Source organism: Octodon degus, unplaced genomic scaffold (assembly GCF_000260255.1).
Source record: "Octodon degus isolate 3935 unplaced genomic scaffold, OctDeg1.0 scaffold00256, whole genome shotgun sequence".
Lineage (NCBI taxonomy): Eukaryota > Metazoa > Chordata > Mammalia > Rodentia > Octodontidae > Octodon > Octodon degus.
Window position 1 is genome coordinate 802,915 of NW_004524832.1, and position 12,075 is coordinate 814,989.

Sequence of the window (12,075 nt, forward strand, 5' to 3'; positions counted from 1 at the left end):
AAAAAAAAAAAAAAAAAAAAAAAAAAAAAAAGAAAGAAATGGACTAATCCTCATCATTCTCCCTCAAACAAAACTCTTATTGTCCATATGGCTCAGATTGAATATGTCAATGTAATTGTTTTGCCTCATTCATATATGGCTTTTCCACTCTTGACCTTCATTTCACATTTAGTGAGCACCTACTATATACAAGGTTGTGAGCTAAAGCAAGTGAAGATGAGGAAAATACAGCTATTATGTGTAAGGAACTCACAGGAGGAAGGCCTACATTTGAATAGTTATCTGAAACAAAATGTTAGAAGCATTTAGAGAGTAGAACATAAGGACCTATGGACAAAGGAAAGGGGCATTTAGATGGACAAAAAAAGAAGAAAGCATTCCAAGACTTCCCAAGAAGGTCAACTTTGAGGAACATTCACAGGTATGCTTGCCTTTTGTCTATTGTGCAATGAGCAAATTTCTGGAAATGAAGGTTATAGTCAGAGTTGAAAGGTTTAGATGAAAAGAATTAAATTTGTTCTGAAAAAGGATTTAGGATCGGGGGGATAGCTCGGTGGTCTAAGAGCCTGGCTGGCAAGCACAGGACCCAGGTTTGATCCCCAGAACCGCATGCTGTGCTGGTCTTGCCCCATGCTGGGGACCGAAACTGGACTGAGACAGAGCATGAGTTTAAGCTCCATAGTGAGACCTTGTACCAAATACATAAGTAAGTAAATCTTTTTAAAAAGGGGGTTTGTACTTCATGCTCTACGCCAGTGACAGTGAATCTTCTAGAAGCCTGCTGTGGCACATATGCCACCATTTCGCTGCCATTGCTCTAAGCATTGGGAGCAATTTTATTCTACTGAGACATTTTAGATAAAATGAATAAATCATATATGTGCATATATCTCACTACTATTAGAGAGATGTTATAATTGATATTACATTAATTACATGTACAATAAAACTTTGTTTTGTGAGTGCAACTCATTTGGAAGACATGCTTGTAATCCAGAGCACTTGTATATCGAAGAGAATCGCCCCATAAGAAATCATGGATGCTCAAATGATTTGTTCTACAGCCTCAAAGTATTCATATAAAATGATCATAATATTGTAATGTAATACAAAATAGTAAGAAAATGAAAATATAAAGAAAGAAAAAAAACTTGCACTGGTCTTTGCAAACCTTTGTGACTGGTGCGAGGAAGACGAAAAAGGAGGCTCATTGTGTAGGATGACTTTCACTATCACTAATGGAATCACTGCTGTCCATTGGCTTGACGGAATCTTTTGTTTTTCAGGCAACATTAAGAAGGAGTCTACCCGGGGCTGGAGAGATGGCTCAGTGGTCTAAAGCACCTACTTGGAACAAGCTTAGCGAAGCATCAGGGACCGCGGTTCGATCCCCCAGCACCACATGCCAGCCAGCCCCGCCCCCTGGTGGGCTGAGCTGGCCACACACACACACACCACACTCTCTCTCTCTCTCTCTCTCTCTCTCTCTCTCATAAATAAATAAATAAAAATTTAAAAAGAAGGAGTCTACCCAATGACACTTGCTTTTTTGCCTTGTTTCGAGGATTTCACAGAAATGTGAAATTGTCATTAAATGGATTTATCACTCACACTTCTACAGGCTTATTCAGGTAATGATTTTCTGCAAAATTTTGCACTTTTCCCATGTTTTACACATCTCCCTAGTCTCATTTGAACTGAGGGATTTCTCTGCCTGTCTCTCCTGTTCCTCTGTAGATGAGGTTTCCTCTGTCACCTCTTGCTGATTTATTAAGTCACAATTTATTTGAACTGTTTGCTCATCTTGTGCAACACTGTCAGAACAAGCTACTCGAAATCCAAAGCCTTGCTGTATATGCAATCATAGAACCAAAGCTAGAAACAGAAAAATGAACTAAAGGATTAGCTCAGTATTTCAGGTAAGAAATGAAGAGGATTTGAGCTTAGTGAAAGTTGGAACTGAGAAGAGGGAGCAGAGAACTGTTTCAAATGCACAATAGCTATTAAGATTTATTGAATATAACAAAGTCTGTTTGTGGAATAATACTAATTTATTAACTATGCAGTAACTGTGGATCATTCTGATGAACTCATATAGGAGTTAACTGGAAAACAGTTATTATAACATTCTGCTCCCCACACAAAGGTATATACGAGAAGCAGAGAAAAGAATGTAGATTGATTTTTATTTTAGATTAAAAATAAACCGCTAAGAAGAAAACAATGTACAATGTATTAATTATTGAAACTGTCCTATTAATTAGTTTTGAAACTGTCTCATTGATATTTGTTTCTCAATAAAACAAAACAAAACAATAATTACTAAAAAATAGATTAAAAATAAGCATTTCATAGAGAGGTAGCTGGAAAATCCCAAATACCTGGAGATTATACAACACATTGCAATATAACATATGTTTCAAATGATGTAACTCAGGATACATTTTAAAGTATTATGAACTAAACAAAAATGAAAACATATCAAAATTTGTAAGATGCAGAAAAGCATTAGAGGAAACTTATAGCTCTGAATGTTTAATTAGAAAAAAAAAAAGAGAGAGAGAGATCTAAAACCAGTAATCTAAGTTTCTACTGTGGGAAACTATACAAGGAAAATATTAATTCAAAGTAACAGAAGAAAAGAAACAATAAAATTAAAATAGAAATCAATGAAATTTAAAACAGGAAGTCGAGAGAGAAGGGGCTGGCCAAATAGTTTAGCAGATTAAAGCACCTGCAAGCAGGTGCAGGGGCCAGGGGTTTGATCTCCAGGCCTGCTGTGCTGGCCCCACCCCCAGGGCAATCAAGACTGGGTGTGGTGGCCCATGCCTGTAATCCCAGCTCTTGGGAGGCTGTAAATAGGCAGATCACTACGAGTCTGATCTAGTAGTGAGACCTTGAACACTCTGTAGACCATTCCCTAAAATCCAAAAATAAAAGAGGGAAATCAATAAAATCAAAAACTGATTCATTGAACAGGTCAATAAAATTGATGAGTTTCAGCTATCTCACTATTGATCTGTAGACACTGAAAGGTCATAAAGGAATAGATAAACAAATCCATCCCCACAGAAAGAGACTAGGTGCAAGGTGAACTCTGGCAAATGTCTCATAAGAAGAAAAAAGTGGGCCACTAAGTGCCAGCTTTGCCCTCACACACTTACACCAGGCTTCAGGTGGGACCCCACCTCCTGGGACACAGACATTGGAAGATGCATGAAAAACAGAAGCAAGCAAAGAAAAGTAAAGCAAAAATGATGAAAAAAGGTATGCTTCCTGGAGGAGAATCAAAGGGCACCATGAAAGAGGAGCTGACAGATTATGGTGGTTATGATGGAGGATATGTACAAGACCATGACAACTTCATGTGACATTTCATTTTCTCCCGGTGCCTTCTTTCTGTTGCCCACAATCCCTTTAGCATGTATCCCAACTTCCTTTCCTCCTAGTTCTACCAAGTACTAAAATCAGAAGTGTAGTATCTTTTGTGCTGATTATTTAACCCTTTGACACTTAGCTGCCAGTGTGTAAATGAAGGGAGCTTGCTTACTTCCAACAGGCTTAAATCAGGAACCTCAACTGCTACTAAATCATATTTGGAGAACCAGATGCAATAATGTTGTCATTGTGGCTTTCTGATTCCACAGAAGCATTCACTTCACTGGAAATAAAGGTTACAACATGACAAAAAATGAGGTAGTATTTACCATACTGATCAGTACTATAGCCTTACACTACTTCATATCTTGTTAAGAAAAGTGCATGGCAGCCAGGGCATGAGATGTGCATTAAAATTTAAAATGTCAGCTCTGAAAAGACACTGTCAATAATGTGAGATGATAAGCCACAGACTTGAAGAAACTACACATCTGATAAAGGACTCTATTAGTCACTTTCCTGTTACCGAGACAAAATACCTGACACCCACAATTTAAAGGAGAAGAGGTTTATTTGCCTCATACTTTCCTGTGGGCTCCGTCCAAAGTTGGCAGACATCAAGGCAAAAACACTCTGGAAGGCATAACAGAGGACACCTGCTCTTCCTGGGACAGCCGGGAAACACAGGGAGAAGGTGAGTCACGGACAAGAACATACCCTTCTGCTCACACTGAGGTAACACACCTCCAAGCAGACTAACAGCACATCCAGCTCCTGAACTCATCAATAAATAAATCCATCAAGTGTATAATGCCCTGTGAGCCAATTACCTTCCAAACATATGAGGCTTTTGGGGGACGATTAGATTTAAACCCTAAAATACTCCAAACTATGAGTTTCTAAACCCACCCCAAAAAACCAATTTGACTTAAAAATGAGCAAAACACTTAAACACTTCACCAAAAGATATATGTATAGCAAATAATATTATAAAAAGATGCCAAATATCATATGTCATTGGGGAATTCGAAAATTAAAACAACAGTAAGAGATTTTTACATGCCTATTAGAATTGCAAAAGCCAAAATGGCTGCAATACCAAATGTTAGTAGGTATTTGGTGCCACAGGAGTGCTCATTCATTGCCTGTGGGAATGTAAAATGGTGCAGCCATTTTGGAAAACAATATACTGGCATCTTTAAGAATTAAGCCTGGCACGGACCTCCTAGAGTCTTCAACGTGGAGCCAAATTGGGAGGCTTGGAGAAGAAGTATGAACAAGGCTCTGCCATCAACTGCATCACCCAAAACAAAGCCCAGAAGAATCTGCAGCTTAGCCCAGCAGGTTTTAGGTGGTTGTGCATAGGGTGTTTATCCCCATGAGCCCAAACATAAGAAGAAAGTGAACAAGGGTTCCACTACAGCCTGAACCTTTTATCTCATTAAAGACATCAGGTTTCTCCTCCATGAACCCATTGTCAACAAATTCCAGGAATATAAGGTATTTGTTCGAAGCTCCAGAAGGCCTGTGGGAAAAGTGAGTGAAACACTGTGGAGCAACTGAAGGACAATATGCCCAACTACAAACTTGACCACATCATCAAGGAGTGGTACCCTACATTCATCGATTCTCTGTGGGACCTGGATGATGCTCTGTCCATGTGCTTCCTCTTTTCCACCTTCCTGCGGATAGGCAAGTGCCATGTGCAGACCATCCAGCTGCGCCGCTGGCTCCTGTGGAGTTTCTGAACTACATCATTGCTGCCCGTGCATTGTGAAAGGTCTTCCTGTCCATCAAAGGCATTTCCTACCAGGTTGAGGTGCTGGGGCAGCCCATTATGTGGATCTCACCCTATGCTTTCTCCCATGATCACCTGACAGATGTGGACTACAGGGTCATGGCCATTTTCACTGAGTTCTACACCACCTTGCTGGGCTTTGTCAGCTTTTGCCTCTACCAGTTGCTCAACCTCCACTATCCACCAAAGCTCGAGGGTCAGGCCCAAGTAGAGGTGAAGGCGAAGGAGAATGCCTATGCGTTGGATTCTGAGAGCTCTATGGAGAAACCGGTGCCAGTATGGAGAAAGCTCAGTGCCAGCCTGGCCCATGTGGTGGTGCTTGGGGCAGAGGAGGAGGCTCAGGCTGACGAGTGTCCTGCTGATGGGGAGATGGTGCTATGGGAGGAGAACCGCAGGAAGGAGCTGGAGACTCAAGAAAAGAACACGAAGCTCTTTGAAGGCCTGAAGTTCTTCTTGAACCGTGAGGTGGCCCAAGAGGCCTTGGCCTTTGTCAGAAGATTTTGGGGGGGGGGTGTGCCCTGGAACAAATCTTTGTGCATTGGGGCCACCTATGATGTCACAGACACTGGCACCACCCACCAGATTGTCAACCAGCCTGGACAGCAAACCCCCATCATTGGCAGGTACCACGTGCAACCCCCTTGTGTGTCTGACTGTGTCAATGCCCAGTTCCTCCTCCCTGTGGCAGAGTACTTCCCTGGGGTGCAGCTGCCCCCACACCTTTCGCCCTTTGTGTCTGAGAAGGAAGATTACATTCCACCTAGGAACCTGAAAGTGCTGGCTCTACAGTGAGGAGAGGACCTAGGAAACTTGAGAGGATCAGAAGAGGAAGAGGAGGAGGTGGAGGAGGAAAATGAAGAAGACAACAAAGGTGACTGTGAGGAGGAGGAGGAGGAGGAAGATGGAGAGGCTGGTTCAGAGAAGGAGGAGGAGGCCTGCCTTGTAGCCTGGAGGAGCAGAGCATAGAGGAGAAGAAACCCAGGGTGATGGCAGGCACCGTGAAGCTGGAGGACAAGTGGCAGAGGGAGGAGAGTGAGGCCAAGAGCCTGGCCAGCATGATGATGAAGAAGCAGACGTACCTTTGTCAAAAGATCACATTTGGCAAGAGATGCAAAATCCGAGAGGCCAACAAACTGGCACAGAAGCGGAAAGCTCACAAGGAGGTTCTGAGGTCTGAGAAGAAGACCAAGAAGCAAGACCTATGTGAGTGTTTGTGGCCCTTCCAGAGCTGGACATGGCAGAGACAGGCCAGGAGACCTACGCTGGTGGCAGGCCTGTCACTTCTGCTCTCATCCCTCTTCTACCCGGCCAGCCTTGGGCCCTCATAACCTCTGTTTGGGTGCATGGACTGTCCAGGTTCCTGTGGATGGAGCTCCCTGCTGGTGGCTGAGCAAAGAAGAGGCCTTCTGCCTTCTCAGGAGTCATGACACAGGGAGCAGACACCTGACAGAACCCTCTCTTGCTGCCTGCATTCACCCTGGCTTTCCACAGCCTCCATCTACAACTGGACTTGTGATTGTCAGGGTGTTGTAATAGGGTAAGAGTGGAGATGATTTTGTTATTAAATGGCTGGATTTAAAAAAAAAACAGTAAGACTATTTTTACCATATAATCTAGCAGTTGTGTTCCTTGGTATTTATTCTAGAGTTCAAAATTTATGTCTCCACAAAATCCTGTAGACAAATGGGCATAGCGCCTCTGCTCATATCTGCCAAAACTTGGAAGCAACTATAATGCCCTTCAGTAGGTGGACTGATGATAAAATAAACTGTGTATATACAGACAATAGGATGGCAACCTGCCCTAAAAAGAAATGAGCTAAGAAGCTATAAAAAGACAAGAAGAAAATTTAACCACACACTACTAAATGAAAGAAGCCATCTTGACAAACTAGCTGAGGATAGGAAACTTGTAATTAATTTTACTGCCTTAAAACTGGATTGCCATTCTATCATCTGAATGTGCACTATACTGGTAAATACATTACAAAGTACAATTCCCCACAAGGAATGTAAACATTATATTTTGCAAAGAGGATGATAAAGAGATGGACATGGCCACGGGAGGTGGAAAAAAAATGTTTATGTGTACCAGTTCCCTAAAAGTAATGTAGACATTTATGTACTCCAAACATTTACTTATTTTTTAAACTCTATAGCACATATAACATTGAGAATAAACCTAAATGTAAACTATGAACTTTTTTCATTGGATTTAGTACAGGATCTACAGGGTCTCACTGCACATAGTGATCCTCCTGTTTTCAGTCTCCCAAGCACTGGGATTACAGGCACAGGACACCATGCCCAGTCTCATTCACTGTCTTAGTGCTCTGGGGGCAGGGCCAGCACAGCAGGCTGGGATTTACACAACCCGCCCCTGAGTCTGCCCAAGCAGGCTCTTTAATCTGCTGAACTATCTGGCCGGCCCTAGACTATGAACTATGGCTGGGAATGGAAACATTTCTGTGAGCTCATCAGTGGTAACAGCTTAGCGCTCCAGTACAGAGTTAGTGAGGGTGTGCGTGGGAGAAGGGAGACGTGAGCAATCTCTGTACCTTCTGCCCAGCTTTGCTATGAACTTGAATGTGTTTTAAAAAATAAAATCAGCTTTTGAAAAAGGTAAAATACAAATATCCAAATGTTACCTTGATTTTTTCTTGCTGAAGTTTGATCTAGAGCATAGACTGCCAACCTTGATAAAAGGTTAATAGAGCAAACTTCTCAGAGTTTTTATCCATGTAATCAGCCAATGCACTCATTCATTAAGAGGATTCGGTACTCCTTTGATACAATTCACTATGTTAAAAATTGGGGAGATTGTAAAAAACACACGGAGGGACAGCATTTGACCTCACTTAATCTTAGAATTGGAGAGGGCAGAGTAAGGGGAATTTAAAGAGATGCTTAGAGTGGTGCTTCAGCTTATATTCCCAGGTGGGACCTGTACTTCTATGTGTGTTTTGTGAGGGTAAATATAAAAAGTCACCTAAGGAAGTTCACAATTAATCATTTAGAGACTCCCTACTTGAGGCATAACTGGCCAGATAAAACGTGAGAGGGCCAAGCCCCTAAATATCCTGCTAAAGGATTTTTTTCCCCTAAGCAGTACCTGAAGAAGAGCAAATGTATTGACTTAGAATCTATAACATTAGGGTCAGAACATAAAACTAAGGATGTGCATGACAGGAAATGTGCTTATCTTCCCACTAGAAGCGCACTTCAAAGGAGTAGGCACGTACTTCAAAGGGTGTTTACCAGCCTGTCTCTCTGATGCCTTGGTCTAGTAGCCAGTAATAACACCCCATTAGCACTTCATTAGCCAAGGCTCAAGAATGTTAAAGAGCAAAGAAGCACCCCAAGACCAAAACTAAGAGGATTCCTCTACTTTTCTAACCACATTTATAAATGCTCCAATGGTCAGTCATCCCTTCAAAACAACATGTATGAGTTCTGAGTTGCTGTCACTTAGCCAAGTAAAAAAAGGAAAGGCAACACCGAACATTCAGACATCATATATCCAAATCTTCTGTTAAAAGGTCAGCAAGGTAGTGATCCAAGATGGGCGTAGTTTGGCAACACAGTCTCCAAAATCTTACGCTGAAAATATAACTCTGCCCCCACCTCAGAGCTTTTTAATAACTTCTGCTCTCTTCTGGCTGGTCTCTTCTTTGAGGCCCATTCACCATTTCATAGTACAACACTTGCCCCATGACAGGCACTGAAATGCTCATGTCACGGTCCAAAATACTCTTTGCTCACACACAAAAAAATGGGTCTCCCTAAGAGACCCATTATCTGCATATGGCATCCTGCAGGAGCATAGAATCTGAGTTGGAAAGCTTCCACGTGTCTCACACAGTACTAGTCGGCACTCAAACCTAAAATGTTAATATAAACTCTCCCATTGCCAGATAACTGAGGTTTTCAGAAACTTCTCATTATTTGAATGTTGAAGGAAGGTCAACAATTATAACATGTTGGAAGAGGACATTGGAACTTTTTGATGCTATTTTGTTGTAAAGTGTGATATTGTAGCTCACCTCTTTAAATAGCCAGAAAGAAAAATGGAAATATATGATGAAAAATGTGCAATGACAAATATCTCTTTAACGTAATTGTTAGAATGTTGTGGTTGTTGTTGTTCAATGGGGGGAAAAGCTGATGGTATTTTGATTGATGCTGTCTGAAAAATCCAAATGTCATTTTTTTAGTAATCTGGCCATTTGGATGGTAGTAGTTCTGCCTATATAAGAACAGAGAATGCCTTTCCACTTCTAATGTCTTCTTGAATTTCTTTTTTCAGAACAATGTAGGTTTTGTTATTAGGACACAATTTTCAGGAAAAAAAAAATTGCTGTAAAACCATATACTCAACTGATTATTACAGAATGTTTAGAGTTCTGGAAGCTCAAGCCCAGCCTATGTTTGTGATTGAAGAGTATATATCTGACATGAATGCTTGATAATGCAAGTTGAGCAATTCTCTTCAAATAGTTGAGGCCATGATGTTTTGGATTTATTTGTAGTTGCAGAAAATTTGCATCAGCATACTGAGATGCAACCCAAGTTTAAACATGAAATTCATTTATGTTTCCTATATACCAATACAGTACAAATACAATCATTTTAATTGTTTTATTTATGTATTTGGTACAGGGTCTCACTACCCCACTCGGATTCATAGTGATCCTCCTATTTTAGGCATATGCCACCTCACCTTGTGACTCTGTCACAGGCTTTGCAGGCCTGGGGGTGGGGACAGCACAGCACGCAGTACCGGGGATGGAACCCTGGATCCTGAGCTTGCCTAAGCAGGCGCTTAGTCTGCTGAGCTATCTCGCCAGCCCTTGTAATCATTTTAATTGGTTTATATTTGAAATGAAGCTTGTGTACATGGACTCATGAGAAAGCAAAAGTGTCAAACTCGCCACACAGGCAAGCAACTGTGGTTATTTGGCATCACTTTTATTTCTGACTCTCAGTTTATGAGCTTTCAATAAGCAATAAGTTCCCTACATTTATTTAGATGCAAGGACCTTTTAAAATGTCAGTGCTAATGGGGGATGGGTAATAATGCATTCAAGGTAACTATGCAGCCAGCAGCATCTCCAAGGATACCTGCATCAGCTGTGAAGCAACTGCAGTGACAAACAGCTGCAGTCTCCATTTCTAGGGGCAATGCTTGGCTTTGACTGAAAGATCATTGTATACTGTATTGTTTTTAGATGAGAAGAAACATCAGAAGCAGGCCTAAGATCTTGTGGGGTCAAGGAGGCATTCTGCTGAGTAGCTTCTTAAAATGTTTGCTCCAGAAATCTGCTTCATTGATAATGGTTTTTGTCTTGCAAACTATCTTACTTTCTTGTTGCTGGGACACAGTTCCCAACACCCACAGCTTAAAGCTAGGAGAGATGTGTTTTACCTCACAGCTGTAGAAGCTGCAGTCATAGTCAGCTGGCTCCGAGGCAGGGGGCATGACAGAAAGGCATAGAGGAGCAGTGGTGCACAGCGTGGCAGCAGCAAAGCAGAGAGAGTCTGGAAGGAGGAACAGGAGCAGAGAACCCCGCCTCCGCTGCCCAGATCCCACCTCCTGGGAACAAGTCAACTAAAACTCTTCAGGTGATTATTATGCTCCATGATCCAGCCACTTCCAACAGCCCCACATTGGAGAACATGAGGCTTTGGGAGACATCTAGGTAAAAACCAGGACATATATAAGCCTCTTTGACCTTATGAATGGAATGATGTCTTGTTCTGTTGAGAAGCCATGCCCATCTAGCCCTCCCGCAAGCCTCTAGCTCTTCCTTATCATGTTGCCTGTAGGAAATTCTTTTCTGTAGTCTTAGCAATGTCATCTTCTTCATTACTATTATCATGACCACTTTGATTCAGCTCCATCAATGCTGCTTTACCATGGATCAGTCAATGAATGACTGGAGATTTACCCCTGATGTTAAAAAGCTCAATATCCCTTCACCCAGCTTACAGATACATTTTTGCATACATAAGAAGACCAGATACCATTTTTCTCCTTCAATTTACAGAATCCTTCAAAGTCAATACTTGTTTCACCATCATCACTGAACCTCCTGGTAGGCCAGATGAGCCAGTCAGCACACCCTGTCTCTAGTCACTTCATTCTAAGCACTGGCAACAGGGTAGGTGGGATGTTTCAGGCTAAACTTCTGACAACCTTCTACAGCCACAGTGCTGCTCTGTTCACTACTGTTAGTGTGCTGCCCACAAAAGCATTTTTTTGTTTGTTTGTTTGTTTGTTTTTGCCACGAGATGTGTTTTATTTTCATTCAACATACAAATAATTTTCTATAATATCCCAGGGCAAACTGGAGAATTTGGCAGTCCAATTCGGGGGGGAGGGCCCGCTCAGAGACCCATGGGCCAGTGGCATCGGAGCGGAATGCCCGGGTTCACAGTGCAGCTTGTGGCTCCTGTCCATCTTGCAAGTGGTTCTTCCTCCACATCATGACTGGGGGGGGGGGTCTCAGAGATGATGGGGGCGGGGACTTGAATGGGAGCACCAGGAGCTCGGGCTCGGAGCGAGATACTTCGGATTGTTTTAAGAAAATGGCAGACAAACCAGACATGGGGAAAATCGTCAGCTTCGATAAGGCCAAGCTGAAGAAGAGGGAGTCGCAGGAGTAGAGCACCCTGTCGACCAAAGAGACCATTGAGCAGGAAAAGTGGAGTGAGATTTCCTAAGAGCCCACAAAAGCATTTTGTACTTTGATCTCAGGATACTCATTTCACATTGCTGCATTCATGAGGTCACTCTTAGAGGAAAGCATAAGGTCAGATTATTTTTTAGTAAGAACTTCAACTGGAAAATAAGCACAACATCTTGTCAAGGAACAACAAAAATCTCACAGCTAGCATCCA

The 12,075-nt window shown here is 42.1% G+C and overlaps 1 pseudogene; it reads left to right on the forward strand.

Moving 5' to 3' along the window:
- The first annotated feature begins 3,254 nt into the window (after nt 1-3,254).
- Nucleotides 3,255-6,504, forward strand: LOC101574491 (annotated as a pseudogene).
- Nucleotides 6,505-12,075: the final 5,571 nt, after the last annotated feature.